We start from the raw sequence: 12,926 nt of genomic DNA, 5'->3' as shown, positions 1-12,926 counted from the left end.
ATATCTGTGTATATTGGGTCGGTTTATGGTGTGTGTGTGTGTGTGTGTGTGTGTGTGTTTGGCCAGTCGGTGCAGTATGAAGGTGGCTTGTTTACCATTAGTCTAAGCGTTCCAGCTGTTCTGGTGTTGTGCGGTGTGTGTGTGTTGTGAGGAGAAGAGAGGCGAAGTGATCGCCTCCGTTATTCAAACAGAATATTCTAAGCCCATCAGCCAGAACCCCCCTCTTCCCCTCCTCAACCCGCCCATCTGTCCTCCCCAACCCAACCCACCCCAGCCCTGTCTGTCCTCCCCAACCCACCCAACCCCAGCCCTGTCTGTCCTCCCCAACCCACCCAACCCACCCCAGTCTGTCCTCCCCAACCCACCCAACCCACCCCAGTCTGTCCTCCCCAACCCACCCAACCCACCCCAGTCTGTCCTCCCCAACCCACCCCAGCCCTGTCTGTCTGTCCTCCCCACCCCACCCCAGCCCTGTCTGTCTGTCCTCCCCAACCCACCCCTCTGTCCTCCCCACCCCACCCCAGCCCTGTCTGTCTGTCCTCCCCAACCCACCCCTCTGTCCTCCCCACCCCACCCCAGCCCTGTCTGTCTGTCCTCCCCAACCCACCCCTCTGTCCTCCCCAACCCACCCCAGCCCTGTCTGTCTGTCCTCCCCACCCCACCCCAGCCCTGTCTGTCTGTCCTCCCCAACCCACCCCTCTGTACTCCCCAACCCACCCCAGCCCTGTCTGTCTGTCCTCCCCAACCCACCCCTCTGTCCTCCCCACCCCACCCCAGCCCTGTCTGTCTGTCCTCCCCACCCCACCCCAGCCCTGTCTGTCTGTCCTCCCCACCCCACCCCAGTCTGTCCTTCACCCCCCACCCCAGCCCTGTCTGTCCTCCCCACCAGCCCTCATCCCCTCCACCCTTCTCCTTGAATAATAATGACATGTAAACACCTTAAATTATTAGGACATGTAAACACCTTAAATTATTAGGACATGTATTCACCTTAAATTATTTCGACATGTAAACACCTGGTGGCGTTCCAGCAGTCAGCTGAGCAAGCCTTCCCATTTAGCTGTCAGTGATTTCTGACCGTATGCGTCTTAGAAGTAGTTTTCAAATACAAACTGTATATGTCCGAACTCAGAACAAAATATGCTTCCCAAAAATAACATGGTAGCAGTGGTAGAATGTTTATTTTGATAGGCGATTTTCTGCATTTATCAAGAGTGGCATCAGGAAACCTAATTTCAGATGTGTTCATGTAAATATGATTATTACGGTAAATCGTTCTTCTTGCAAAGCATGTAAACGTTTTAATCTAACTATTATATTAATCTGACTATCCACAATAACCGCATTGCCGTGTGCATGTAACCATACTTACGAATTATTCTCCCTCGGCAATGTTCCCTCGCACCTCTTCCAGGACTGCTGCGCAGAAAAAAATGCCAGGCGGGTCAGAGCCCGAAAGGGATTGAATTTATTTGAGTTCGCACTATATAGATCGACGTTTTTTTTTCTGTGGTCGAAAAATCATTATATCAGCCCCTTTTCAATGCAACAACCAAAACAAATCTAACTTTGCAAGATTGAGTCTGTGATTTTGTTGTGGGCAGAACCAGCGCGTAACGAGTAGAATTCTACTGGCGCGGGTAGACAACAAGCTGTCTTTCAATCACCTGCGAGGAAATGCGCTTTTCAGATCAGTTCAGAGCGCAGAGTCGCGCGTTTGCACTTTTTGTTGATATTCATTGCTAGTTAGCGAGTTATTAGCCCAGTTATAGAAAAGTACAGGTCAGCAATGGGGAGTTACTGGTTCTTACAAGAGAACAAAACGTGTAGGCTGTGTTTTGAAAAGCCAGTCAGGTAAAAAGCTTTGGCCTTAAAGGGGCAGTGTTGTATTTTGAGACTAGTTTGAATATGCAAATAAGTCAACAGGCAGAGGAGGATCCGACATTGTCCAATTCTCTGTATAGTAATAATAATCATGCACAATACAATGTAATTTACAGTCACCTATTTGGCCCATGGTGTTACAGACCAAGTTAAAAACTATTAATGGCAAGCCCTTCACAACGTAGAAAACGTTTTTAAAAAGTGCCATGCAATGTAGACCTTCACTGAACACCACATATAGACTACTGTAGGCCTTCACTGAACACATATAGACCACTGCAGGCCTTCACAGAACAAATATAGACTACTGTAGGCTATATCATAGAAATTAAAAGCTATTTCCATGTGAAAATGTTATGGGATTTGCTCCGTTGGTTTTGTTGGTAGGTCTACATTATGCTCCAATAGCCAGTTTTAGACCACCAAAACAGCACAGCACGCAGCCACATGATGATATTGTCAATAATTCCCACATTCACTCTTTCTCACTGCTTGGGATTAAATAGTTGTCCGATTTAAAAAAAATAAAAATAAAAAATAAAAAAAAGCATACTGTATGTAAGCCTCTCTCTCTCTCTCGCTCGCTCGCTCTCTCTCTCTCTCTCTCTCTCTCGCTCTCTCTCTCTCTCTCTCGCTCTCTCTCTCTCTCGCTCTCTCTCTCGCTCTCTCTCTCGCTCTCTCTCTCTCTCGCTCTCTCTCTTTCTTCAGTGAAGTTGCCTTCTGCATGACATGGCCAGTTGCATTCAGACATGCCTAGCTAGCTAACTTTGTTCTCTGTTAGTGATCCCCAATTGTGACTGCACTGAAGACCCTCCCAGGACCTGACCGTTTTATAATGGATGATACAGTATGTTGGCTCACGGAAATACAGCCTGACGTACGCATGCATAAACACCGACACACAAACACACACATCCCAAAGGTCAGAAAGTCAACCTCGCCCGGGCATCATACATCAATAATAAATGTAATTATTTCAGTAGCCATTATGACACAACTATTTTAACATGGGGACTTAGGGCCAAAAGGTAAAGTAAGATCGTCATTTAAAAACTGCAGTTGCAAAAAAAATTTTTTTATTGCATTGCTTGTAACAAATGACTAAATGGCTCTCAAAGGCTTTGAGTTAAGCAGTCCTGATAGATTTTACCCCCATCATGATCGTCTAATGTGCAACAGGGAGAATGGTTGAGGTCAAATGGAATGTTTAATGCCGAAGCTAAAATCATGCTCAAATCAATTAGTGCGCTATATAGGGAATAGGGTGGCATTTGGGACCTGGCCCCAGTCTTACTACAGACCCTCTGTAACAGATCAATAACCTGATTGATCTGCCGGCTTGATCCATATTGAACTAGGATCCGTCTGAGTTCTTTTATATTTTCATGATCCTTCTCATTGTGTCTGATTATTCATATAGCTAATGTGTATATATATATATGATGATTCTAAATAATATCGAAGGGCTTAAGGGATTTTCCAATCTCGGTACATTGAGGAGAGAGTCCTGGAGATATAATAATAATAATCATGGACTTAGATTCCCGTCCACAGGGGATTTCGGGCCGACAGCCCTCTTTAGACCCCAGGGGATGTCGGGCCGACAGCCCTCTTTAGACCCCGGGGAATTTCAGGCTGACAACCCTCTTTAGACCCCAGGGGATATCGGGCCGACAGCCCTCTTTAGACCCCAGGGCCAACAACCCTCTTTAGACCCCAGGGGATATCGGGCCGACAGCCCTCTTTAGACCCCAGGGGATATCAGTCCGACAGCCCTCTTTAGACCCCAGGGGATATCGGGCCGACAGCCCTCTTTAGACCCCAGGGGATATCAGTCCGACAGCCCTCTTTAGACCCCAGGGGATATCAGTCCGACAGCCCTCTTTAGACCCCAGGGGATATCAGCCGACAGCCCTCTTTAGACCCCAGGGGATATCAGTCCGACAGCCCTCTTTAGACCCCGGGGGATATCAGCCGACAGCCCTCTTTAGACCCCGGGGGATATCAGCCGACAGCCCTCTTTAGACCCCGGGGGTTATCAGCCGACAGCCCTCTTTAGACCCCGGGGGTTATCAGCCGACAGCCCTCTTTAGACCCCGGGGGATATCAGCCGACAGCCCTCTTTAGACCCCGGGGGATATCAGCCGACAGCCCTCTTTAGACCCCGGGGGTTATCAGCCGACAGCCCTCTTTAGACCCCGGGGGTTATCAGCCGACAGCCCTCTTTAGACGTCTATGAACATTTTAATATGGACTCAAACTTATCTTTTTCCACATTTTATGTTACAACCTTATTCTAAAATTGATTAAATTGTTTTTTTTCCCTCATCAATCTACACACAATACCCCATAATGACAAAGCAAAAATAGGTTATTAGACATTTTTGCAAAAAAATGAAATATCACATTTTAATATTCAGACCCTTTAGTCAGTACTTTGTTGAAGCGCCTTTGGCGGAGATTACAGCATTGGATCTTCTTGGGTATGACGCTACAAGCTTGGCACACCTGTATTTTGGGAGTTTCTCCCATTCTTCTCTGCAGAACCTCTCAAGCTCTGTCAGGTTGGATGGGGAGCATTGCTGCGCAGCTATTTTCAGGTCTCTCCAGAGATATTCGATCAGGTTCAAGTCCGGGCATTGGCTGGGTCACTCAAGGACATTCACAGACTTGTCCCGAAGCCACTCCTGCGTTATCTTGGTTGTGTGCTTAGGGTCGTTGTCCCGTTGGAAGGTGAAACTTTGCCCCAGTCAAGTCCTGAGTGCTCTGGTGCAGGTTTTCATCAAGGATCTCTGTACTTTGCTTTGTTCATCTTTCCCTCAATCCTGACTAGTTTTACAGTCCCTGCCGCTGAAAAACATCCCCACAGCATATTGCTGCCACCACCATGCTTCACCGTAGGGATGGTGCCAGGTTTCCTCCAGATGTGACGCTTGGAATTCAGGCCAAAGAGTTCAATCTTGGGTTCATCAGACCAGATCTTGCTTCTCATGGTCTGAGAGTCTTTAGGTGCCTTTTGGCAAACTCCAAGCAGGCTGTCATGTGCCTTTTACTGAGGAATGGCTTCCGTCTGGCTACTCTGCCATAAAGGCCTGATTGGTGGAGTGCTGCAGAGATAGTTGTCATTCTGGAAGGTTCTCCCATTTCCACAGAGAAACTCTAGAGCTCTGTTCGCGTGACCATCGGGTTCTTGGTCACCTCCCTTCTAGCTAGCTATTTGTGTAGGTAGCTATCAAGTAAACACAATGATATTCCTCGACACAATCCTGTCTCTGAGCTCTATGGACCATTCCTTTGACCTCATGGCTTGGTTTTTGCTCTGACATGCACTGTCAACTATGGGACCTTATATAGACAGATCATGTCCAATCAATTGATTGTACCACAGGTAGACTCCAGGCAAGTTGTAGAAACATCTCAAGGATGATCAATGGAAACAGGAAGCACCTGAGCTCAATTTCGAGTCTCATAACAAAGGGTCTGAAAGCTTATGTAAATAAGATATGTTTTTTTTAAATAAATTTGCAATGATTTCTAAAAGCCTGTTTTCTCATTGTCATTATGGGGTGTCGTGTGTAGATTGATGAGGGGAAAAAACAATTGTATACATTTTACAATAAGGCTGTAACATAACACAATGTAGAAAAAGTCAAGGGGTCTGAATACTTTCCGAATGCACTGTATGTGGAGGGAGAGGGAGAGAGAAGATATGTTATTTGGAGAGAGGGAGAGAGAAAGAGAGAGAGAAGAGATGTTATTTTGAGGGAAAGAGAGAGATGATATGTGAAGGGAGAGAGAGAAGGGATGGTATTTGGAGGGAGAGGGAAGATAAGAGGATTTAACTGTCTGCTGAAGTCGAGAACAGTCTGCAATGAGAAGGTTGTTTTCACTGGGAAAGAAATTGGAGTCAGTTTATGTCTAGTCATGACAGGAAGAAAACACAGTTGATGAAAATAGTTAAGCTTGTATAAGTAGAACAATTGAAATGTGAAACTATTTTAGAAACAACAATCATTGGTATTAAGATCACAGAGATATAACAACAGTTGAGAAGAACAGGTTCTACAGCTGCACCATCGAGAGCATCCTGACTGGTTGCATCACTGCCTGGTACGGCAACTGCTCGGCCTCCGACCGCAAGGCACTACAGAGGGTAGTGCGTTCGGCCCAGTACATCACTGGGGCAAAGCTTCCTGCCATCCAGGACCTCTATACCAGGCGGTGTCAGAGGAAGGCCCTAAAAATTGTCAAAGACTCCAGCCACCCTAGTACCGGAGCGCCAAGTCTAGGTCCAAGAGGCTTCTACCCCCAAGCCATAAACAGCTTCTACCCCCAAGCCATAAGACTCCTGAACATCTAGTCAAAGGGCTACCCAGACCCATCTTTTACGCTGCTGCTCGTCTCTGTTTATTATCTATGCATAGTCACTTTAACTCTACCTACATGCACATATTACCTCAATTACCTGAACTAACCTGTACCCCCTGTATATAGCCTCATTACTAACCGATGCCCCCGCACATTGATTCTGTACCGGTTCCCCCTGTATATAGCCTTCCCTGTAGCTCAGTTGATAGAGCATGGTGTTTGCAACGCTAGGGTTGTGGGTTAGATTCCCAAGGGGGGCCAGCACAGGAAAAAAAAATGTATGAAATTAAATGAAATGTATGCATTCACTACTGTAAGTCGCTCTGGATAAGAGCGTCTGCTAAAATGTAAAAAGATTGTTATTTTACTGTTGCTGTTTCATTATTTGTTACTTATATTTTCTATTTTTTACTTAGAATTTTTTTTACTTAACACTTCTTAAAGCATTGTTTTTTTAAGGGCTTGTAAGTAAGCATTTCACTGTAATGTGAACATTTTGATTTGATTTGCAGCTGGCCTATCTAGTGGAGAAACAGCTCCGTTCTGCCTCCATGGCAAGACTCATGACAATAACTATCAACCTTTCCACTGGCACCCAGTGTCAGGGTCAAAAGTAGTGTACTATTTAGGGACTAGGGTGCCATTTGGGATGCTGACAGGTATACCCCACTGGGACAAAACTGCTCTTGCCTGGCTAGGTGTAACCTTTGTTTAAAGTGCATATGTGATCTTTATTTAACTAGGCAAGTCAGTTAAAAACAAATTCTTATTTACAATGACAGCCTACCAGGGAACTGCCTTGTTCAGGGGCAGAATAACAGACTTTTACCTTGGGGATTCGATCCAGCAACCTTTCGGTTACTAGCCCAACGCTCTAACCACTAGGCTACCTGCCGCCCCTGGCCATCTTGTTCACCTCACTAGGATGCTGACGACACAGGATAGGCTCGAACCACTGTAAGGTTATTTTATATTCACACTCAACTGTGAGTTATTTCTCTGAGTTTAGAGTTTTGATTCTTCTTTTCTGACAGCCTAACTTCTCAAGCATCTTTCATGGTTTGTGTATTTTGCCCTGGCTTCTGCACACCATGCAAAATAAAACAGGAAGCAGAAAAGGGACTATAAATACATATAGATTAATGCTGAATAGGACGAAAGCTAGAAATCCCTGTGCATTGGAAAGCGAATGGAGTGGCGGAGATATGAAGCTTAAAGTCAAGGCTGGTTTACTTACTGCTGAGTTATGATGTCTTTATTACTCAATTATTTTTCGCACATCAACGGTGAAGGTTTAAATCTTTCTTTACAAAAGCAGGCAGAGGCATTTTCTTACAGGGCCTTGATCCTTAAAGTTGAGCCATCAGAATGTCTGTGGAGATCAACCCAGGTGATTTCAACATGGCTGATTAAGTAAGGAGAAAGCTTTAGTGAGGCAGACTCCCGGGGCAGACTATCCATAGGGCATTTCGGGCAAATGCCAGATGGGGCTGGTGAATTTTTAACCCAGTGGGCTTGTCTAAATTTGTTTTTTTGGGGGGGGGGGGGAATTATCATTTCTGGGCTAATAATGGGGTAATAAGTGGAAGAAATGGGCCAGTATGTTCAAAATGCCAGGGTCCATTTCTGGATTCGGGCCAGTATGTTCAAAATGCCAGGGTCCATTTCTGGTTTCGGGCCAGTATGTTCAAAATGCCAAGTTCCATTTCTGGTTTCAGTCCAGTATGTTCAAAATGCCAGGGTCCATTTCTGGTTTCGGGCCAGTATGTTCAAAATGCCAAGTTCCATTTCTGGTTTCAGTCCAGTATGTTCAAAATGCCAGGGTCCATTTCTGGTTTCGGGCCAGTATGTTCTAAATGCCAGTTTCCATTTCTGGTTTCGGTCCAGTATGTTCAAAATGCCAGGTTCCATTTCTGATTTCGGTCCATCCCTGAGCACCTCTCACCCAAACACCATTCCAGGACTTTTATTCTCTCTGGCTTAGACGTGTGTGTGTGTGTGTGTGTGTGTGTGTCATGCAAAATTCTTTTTGGACTTTGCAACCATATCATGCCATTCCGATTGGAGTCTAAGGCTAGTCCAAGATGCAGTCAGTGGAACATGCATTGATGTGCACATTTGGTCATTGGGGCCTGTAGTGTGACTGCATTACCATAGCACAGTAAGCTCTGCAGTATTAAATATTAAAGTATGCTTTGTTTTGGAGACACATGTACCACATTGTTTGAGGTTCAACTAAAACTCTTAGCCCGTGAGAAGAACTGTGACATAGTAAAGTGAATGTTCTAATGTTTTTATTCCCCTCTGTAGAAAACAAGTTTCTACTGATCACTGAGCCATTCCCCTCTGTAGAAAACTGGTTTCTACTGATCACTGAGCCATTCCCTTCTGTAGAAAACTAGTTTCTACTGTTCACTGAGCCATTCCCCTCTGTAGAAAACTAGTTTCTACTGTTCACTGAGCCATTCCCCTCTGTAGAAAACTAGTTTCTACTGTTCGCTGAGCCATTCCCTTCTGTAGAAACTAGTTTCTACTGTTCACTGAGCCATTCCCCTCTGTAGAAAACTAGTTTCTACTGTTCACTGAGCCATTCCCTTCTGTAGAAAATGTGTTTCTACTGTTCACTGAGCCATTCCTCTCTGTAGAAAATGTGTTTCTACTGTTCACTGAGCCATTCCCTTCTGTAGAAAACTAGTTTCTACTGTTCACTGAGCCATTCCCTTCTGTAGAAAATGTGTTTCTACTGTTCACTGAGCCATTCCTCTCTGTAGAAAATGTGTTTCTACTGTTCACTGAGCCATTCCTCTCTGTAGAAAATGTGTTTCTACTGTTCACTGAGCCATTCCCTTCTGTAGAAAACGTGTTTCTACTGTTCACTGAGCCATTCCCTTCTGTAGAAAACTAGTTTCTACTGTTCACTGAGCCATTCCTCTCTGTAGAAAATGTGTTTCTACTGTTCACTGAGCCATTCCCCTCTGTAGAAAACTAGTTTCTACTGTTCACTGAGCCATTCCTCTCTGTAGAAAACACATTTATACTGTTCACTGAGCCATTCCTCTCTGTAGAAAACGTGTTTCTACTGTTCACTGAGCCATTCCCCTCTGGAAGTATCCTCAATGGCCTACAACAGCTAAGTGCTTAGTGGGTAAATGTACACACGCGTTAACAATCCCCGACCCTCCAATACGCTCTGACATTGACATTAGGCAGACGCTGGGGGAGTGTGTTTTTTGGTATAATATTTTTAGCCTGGGAAGGAAATCAGAAACACAGATTGCTATGTGACAACAACAGAAACACAAAGGTCCCGCTCCATCGCTCACTCTCGTCTCTGTCAACCGTAATCTCTTCCTCTGTCTCGGTCCTGGGCTTGTGGCGCTCTCTTTCTATGCGTCCCAAATGGCACCCTATTCCTTATATAGTGCCATACTGTTGACAAAAGGAAAATCAAAAGTAGTGCACTATATAGGGAATAGGGTGAAATTTGTGAAGCATCACTCATCACAGCCTCAGCCACCTAAATGAGGAGGGAAATAGAGGAGAATCGGAGTGAATGAGTATGCACGCACCTCCACTTCTACCTTAGCTCCTCTCTTGACTCAAAACAAAGAATTGGTCATCCTGGATCAATTGGAGGAGCTGCAGCTGACACACTGCAGCAGGAGAGGAATGGGTTTAGAGGAGCACTCCTTATCACATGAAGAAGAGGAGTCTGACAGGGAGAGAGGGAGGGAGGGAGGGAGGGAGGGAGGGAGGGAGGGAGGGAGGGAGGGAGAAGACAGAAAGAGAGAGAAAGGGATGGAGAGAGAGAGTGATAAAGAGAGGGTGTAGAGGGAGGGAGGGAGGGAGGGAGGGAGGGAGGGAGAAGACAGAAAGAGAGAGAAAGGGATGGAGAGAGAGAGTGATAAAGAGAGGATGTAGAGGTAGAGAGGGAGTCTGTAAGAGCGATGGAGGGAGGGAGGGAGGGAGGGAGAGAGAGAGAGGGAGACAGAAAGAGAGAGAGAGAGAGAGAGAGCACTGATTGGCCCATTATATTCCTAACTAGAGCCCTAGTCTGTGGTATACTACCCTAGGGGTCATTTATTTAACTCCCCTTAGCCACTAAACACCTACAATACCACCCATACGCCGCCTGAAAAGGTTACAATGCTGAGACAAATTGATTTACAATAACCACTAGCTCCCCTTGCTGATAAGCTCACGTTAATATTTCTGGGGTTTTTTTGTCGGCAGAAGGGAACTTGCAAAGGCAGACAAAAAGCTGTGGTAACACAGGCACACGGAGCAAATGAATGAAGCTCCCTTTTGTTCCGGTTTCAGTGTAATATTATTTTAACAGTTCTTCAATTTGTTTTCGCTTGACTCAGGTGCGAGAGGAACGATGGAGTCATTTGAATGGTATTGTTTCATGTAATTGAATGTTGAGCCTGTCCAGAGCTGAGCTGGGCTGGGCTGGTGGAAGGTTGGTGGGAGAAGGAAGCAGGCTGTTGTGTCCAGAACCTGATGAAGGTACTATAATGTAATGTAGAGAACAGAGTGTCTTCCCAGCGGAGGGACACACATCAGAGAGACTATAGTTCCTGTTATTGTTCAGAATTCCCCCCTCTACTCAGATCCACTGGCAACACCACACTCCTCAACTATTCCCAAATGACACCCTATCCATGATTTTAGTGCACAACTAATGGTGCTGGTCAAAAGTACTGCTCTACACCGATCAAAAGTACTGCACTACACTGGACAAAAGTGCTGCACTACACTGATCAAAAGTACTGCACTACACTGATGAAAAGTACTGCACTACACTGGTCAAAAGTACTGCACTACACTGGACAAAAGTACGGCACTACACTGGACAAAAGTACCGCACTACACTGGTCAAAAGTACTGCACGACACTGGACAAAAGTACTGCACTACACTGGACAAAAGTACCGCACTACATTGGTCAAAAGTACTGCACGACACTGGTCAAAAGTACTGCACTACACTGGTCAAAAGTACTGCACGACACTGGTCAAAAGTACTGCACTACACTGGTCAAAAGTACTGCACTACACTGGACAAAAGTACCGCACTACATTGGTCAAAAGTACTGCACGACACTGGTCAAAAGTACTGCACTACACTGGTCAAAAGTACTGCACTACACTGGACAAAAGTACCGCACTACACTGGTCAAAAGTACTGCACGACACTGGTCAAAGTACTGCACTACACTGGACAAAAGTACCGCACTACACTGGACAAAAGTACTGCACTACACTGGTCAAAAGTACTGCTCTACACTGGACAAAAGTACTGCACTACACTGGACAAAAGTACTGCACTACACTGGTCAAAAGTACTGCACTACACTGGTCAAAAGTACTGCACTACACTGGTCAAAAGTACTGCACTACACTGGTCAAAAGTACTGCACTACATTGGTCAAAAGTACTGCACTACACTGGTCAAAAGTACTGCACTACATACAAAATTCACTACATTGGTAAAAAAAACTAGTGCACTATGCTGGTCAAATGTTAGGCACTACACTGGGGATAGGGTGTCATTTGGGATGTAACCTTTAACATGACTACATCAACGTTGCTTGTCTCATGGTCTTGTCAGTTGCATCATGGGCGAAAGTGACTTTGAGTTCAAAATGGTCTTTGTCTTGGTAAGGGAACAGGATGTGTGTCTGAAAGCCATTTTTGGGGGCAGATTCATTTCTGCAGTGAATGTTGAAAACACTCATATCGACTGTACATGATTAAATCACATTTTACAGCAATAAAACAAATGTTCTAGACTGAAATCTGTGGGGGGGGAAACAATTTTCTGCAATATCTCTGTAACTGCCAGTGTGTCTGTCTGCCAGTGTTGTACATAGTGATCGTTGTCATGGCATTTTTCAAACTTTCTGATGCTATCGGCTACTGTCAAACATAATGGCAACGTTATCACAATGTCAGGGCAACATTGAGATAATGTTCTCCTTTATCACGAGAAGTTAAGCTGAGCAGCACTCCGGCTCCGTCTGGACCTTCTGATGCAGAGTCCCAAATGGTACTCTGATCCCTGCACTACTTTTCAACAGAGCTCTATGGGTTTCCCTATAGGCTCTGGTCAAAATTAGTGCACTAGGGAATAGGGTGCCACGAATAGGGTGTCATTTGGGACGCAAGCCAGAGATTCTCCCACAGAGTCCTGAGGCGACTGTCACAGAGCGCCAGCAGTTAGTGGTTATCTCGGGAAAACTCCCCCCCCCCGTCCGTCCGTCCGTCCATCCTTCCACCCGCGATAAAGACTTGGAGCTGGAGTCTAGAGGCAGAGCTGGGGATATGAGTTAGGCTAAAGGACAGGCTGAGTCTACTCTGTCTGAAACCAGAAAATGTAATAACTCTATTTCCCAAACCTCTCCAAGAAGGGGGTGGAGATGGGATTGAATGAATGTCACTGGAACGCAATAAGTTGTGTCGTTAACAATGTTGTAATGCTGGATCTGACAGAATTCTGTCCTTTCTATAATACTGTAATACACCTCCTGGTAGGCAGAGTAAATGTTCTGCCTCCAAACCCTCTAGTCAGATCCTCTAGAAACCAGATCCTCTAGAAACCAGAACATCTACAAACCAGAACATCTAGAAACCAGATCCTCTAGAAACCAGAACCTCTAGAAACCAGATTCTC

This window comes from Salmo trutta, chromosome 36, assembly GCF_901001165.1.
Source record: "Salmo trutta chromosome 36, fSalTru1.1, whole genome shotgun sequence".
Taxonomy (NCBI): domain Eukaryota; kingdom Metazoa; phylum Chordata; class Actinopteri; order Salmoniformes; family Salmonidae; genus Salmo; species Salmo trutta.
This window is presented reverse-complemented; position numbering follows the sequence as displayed.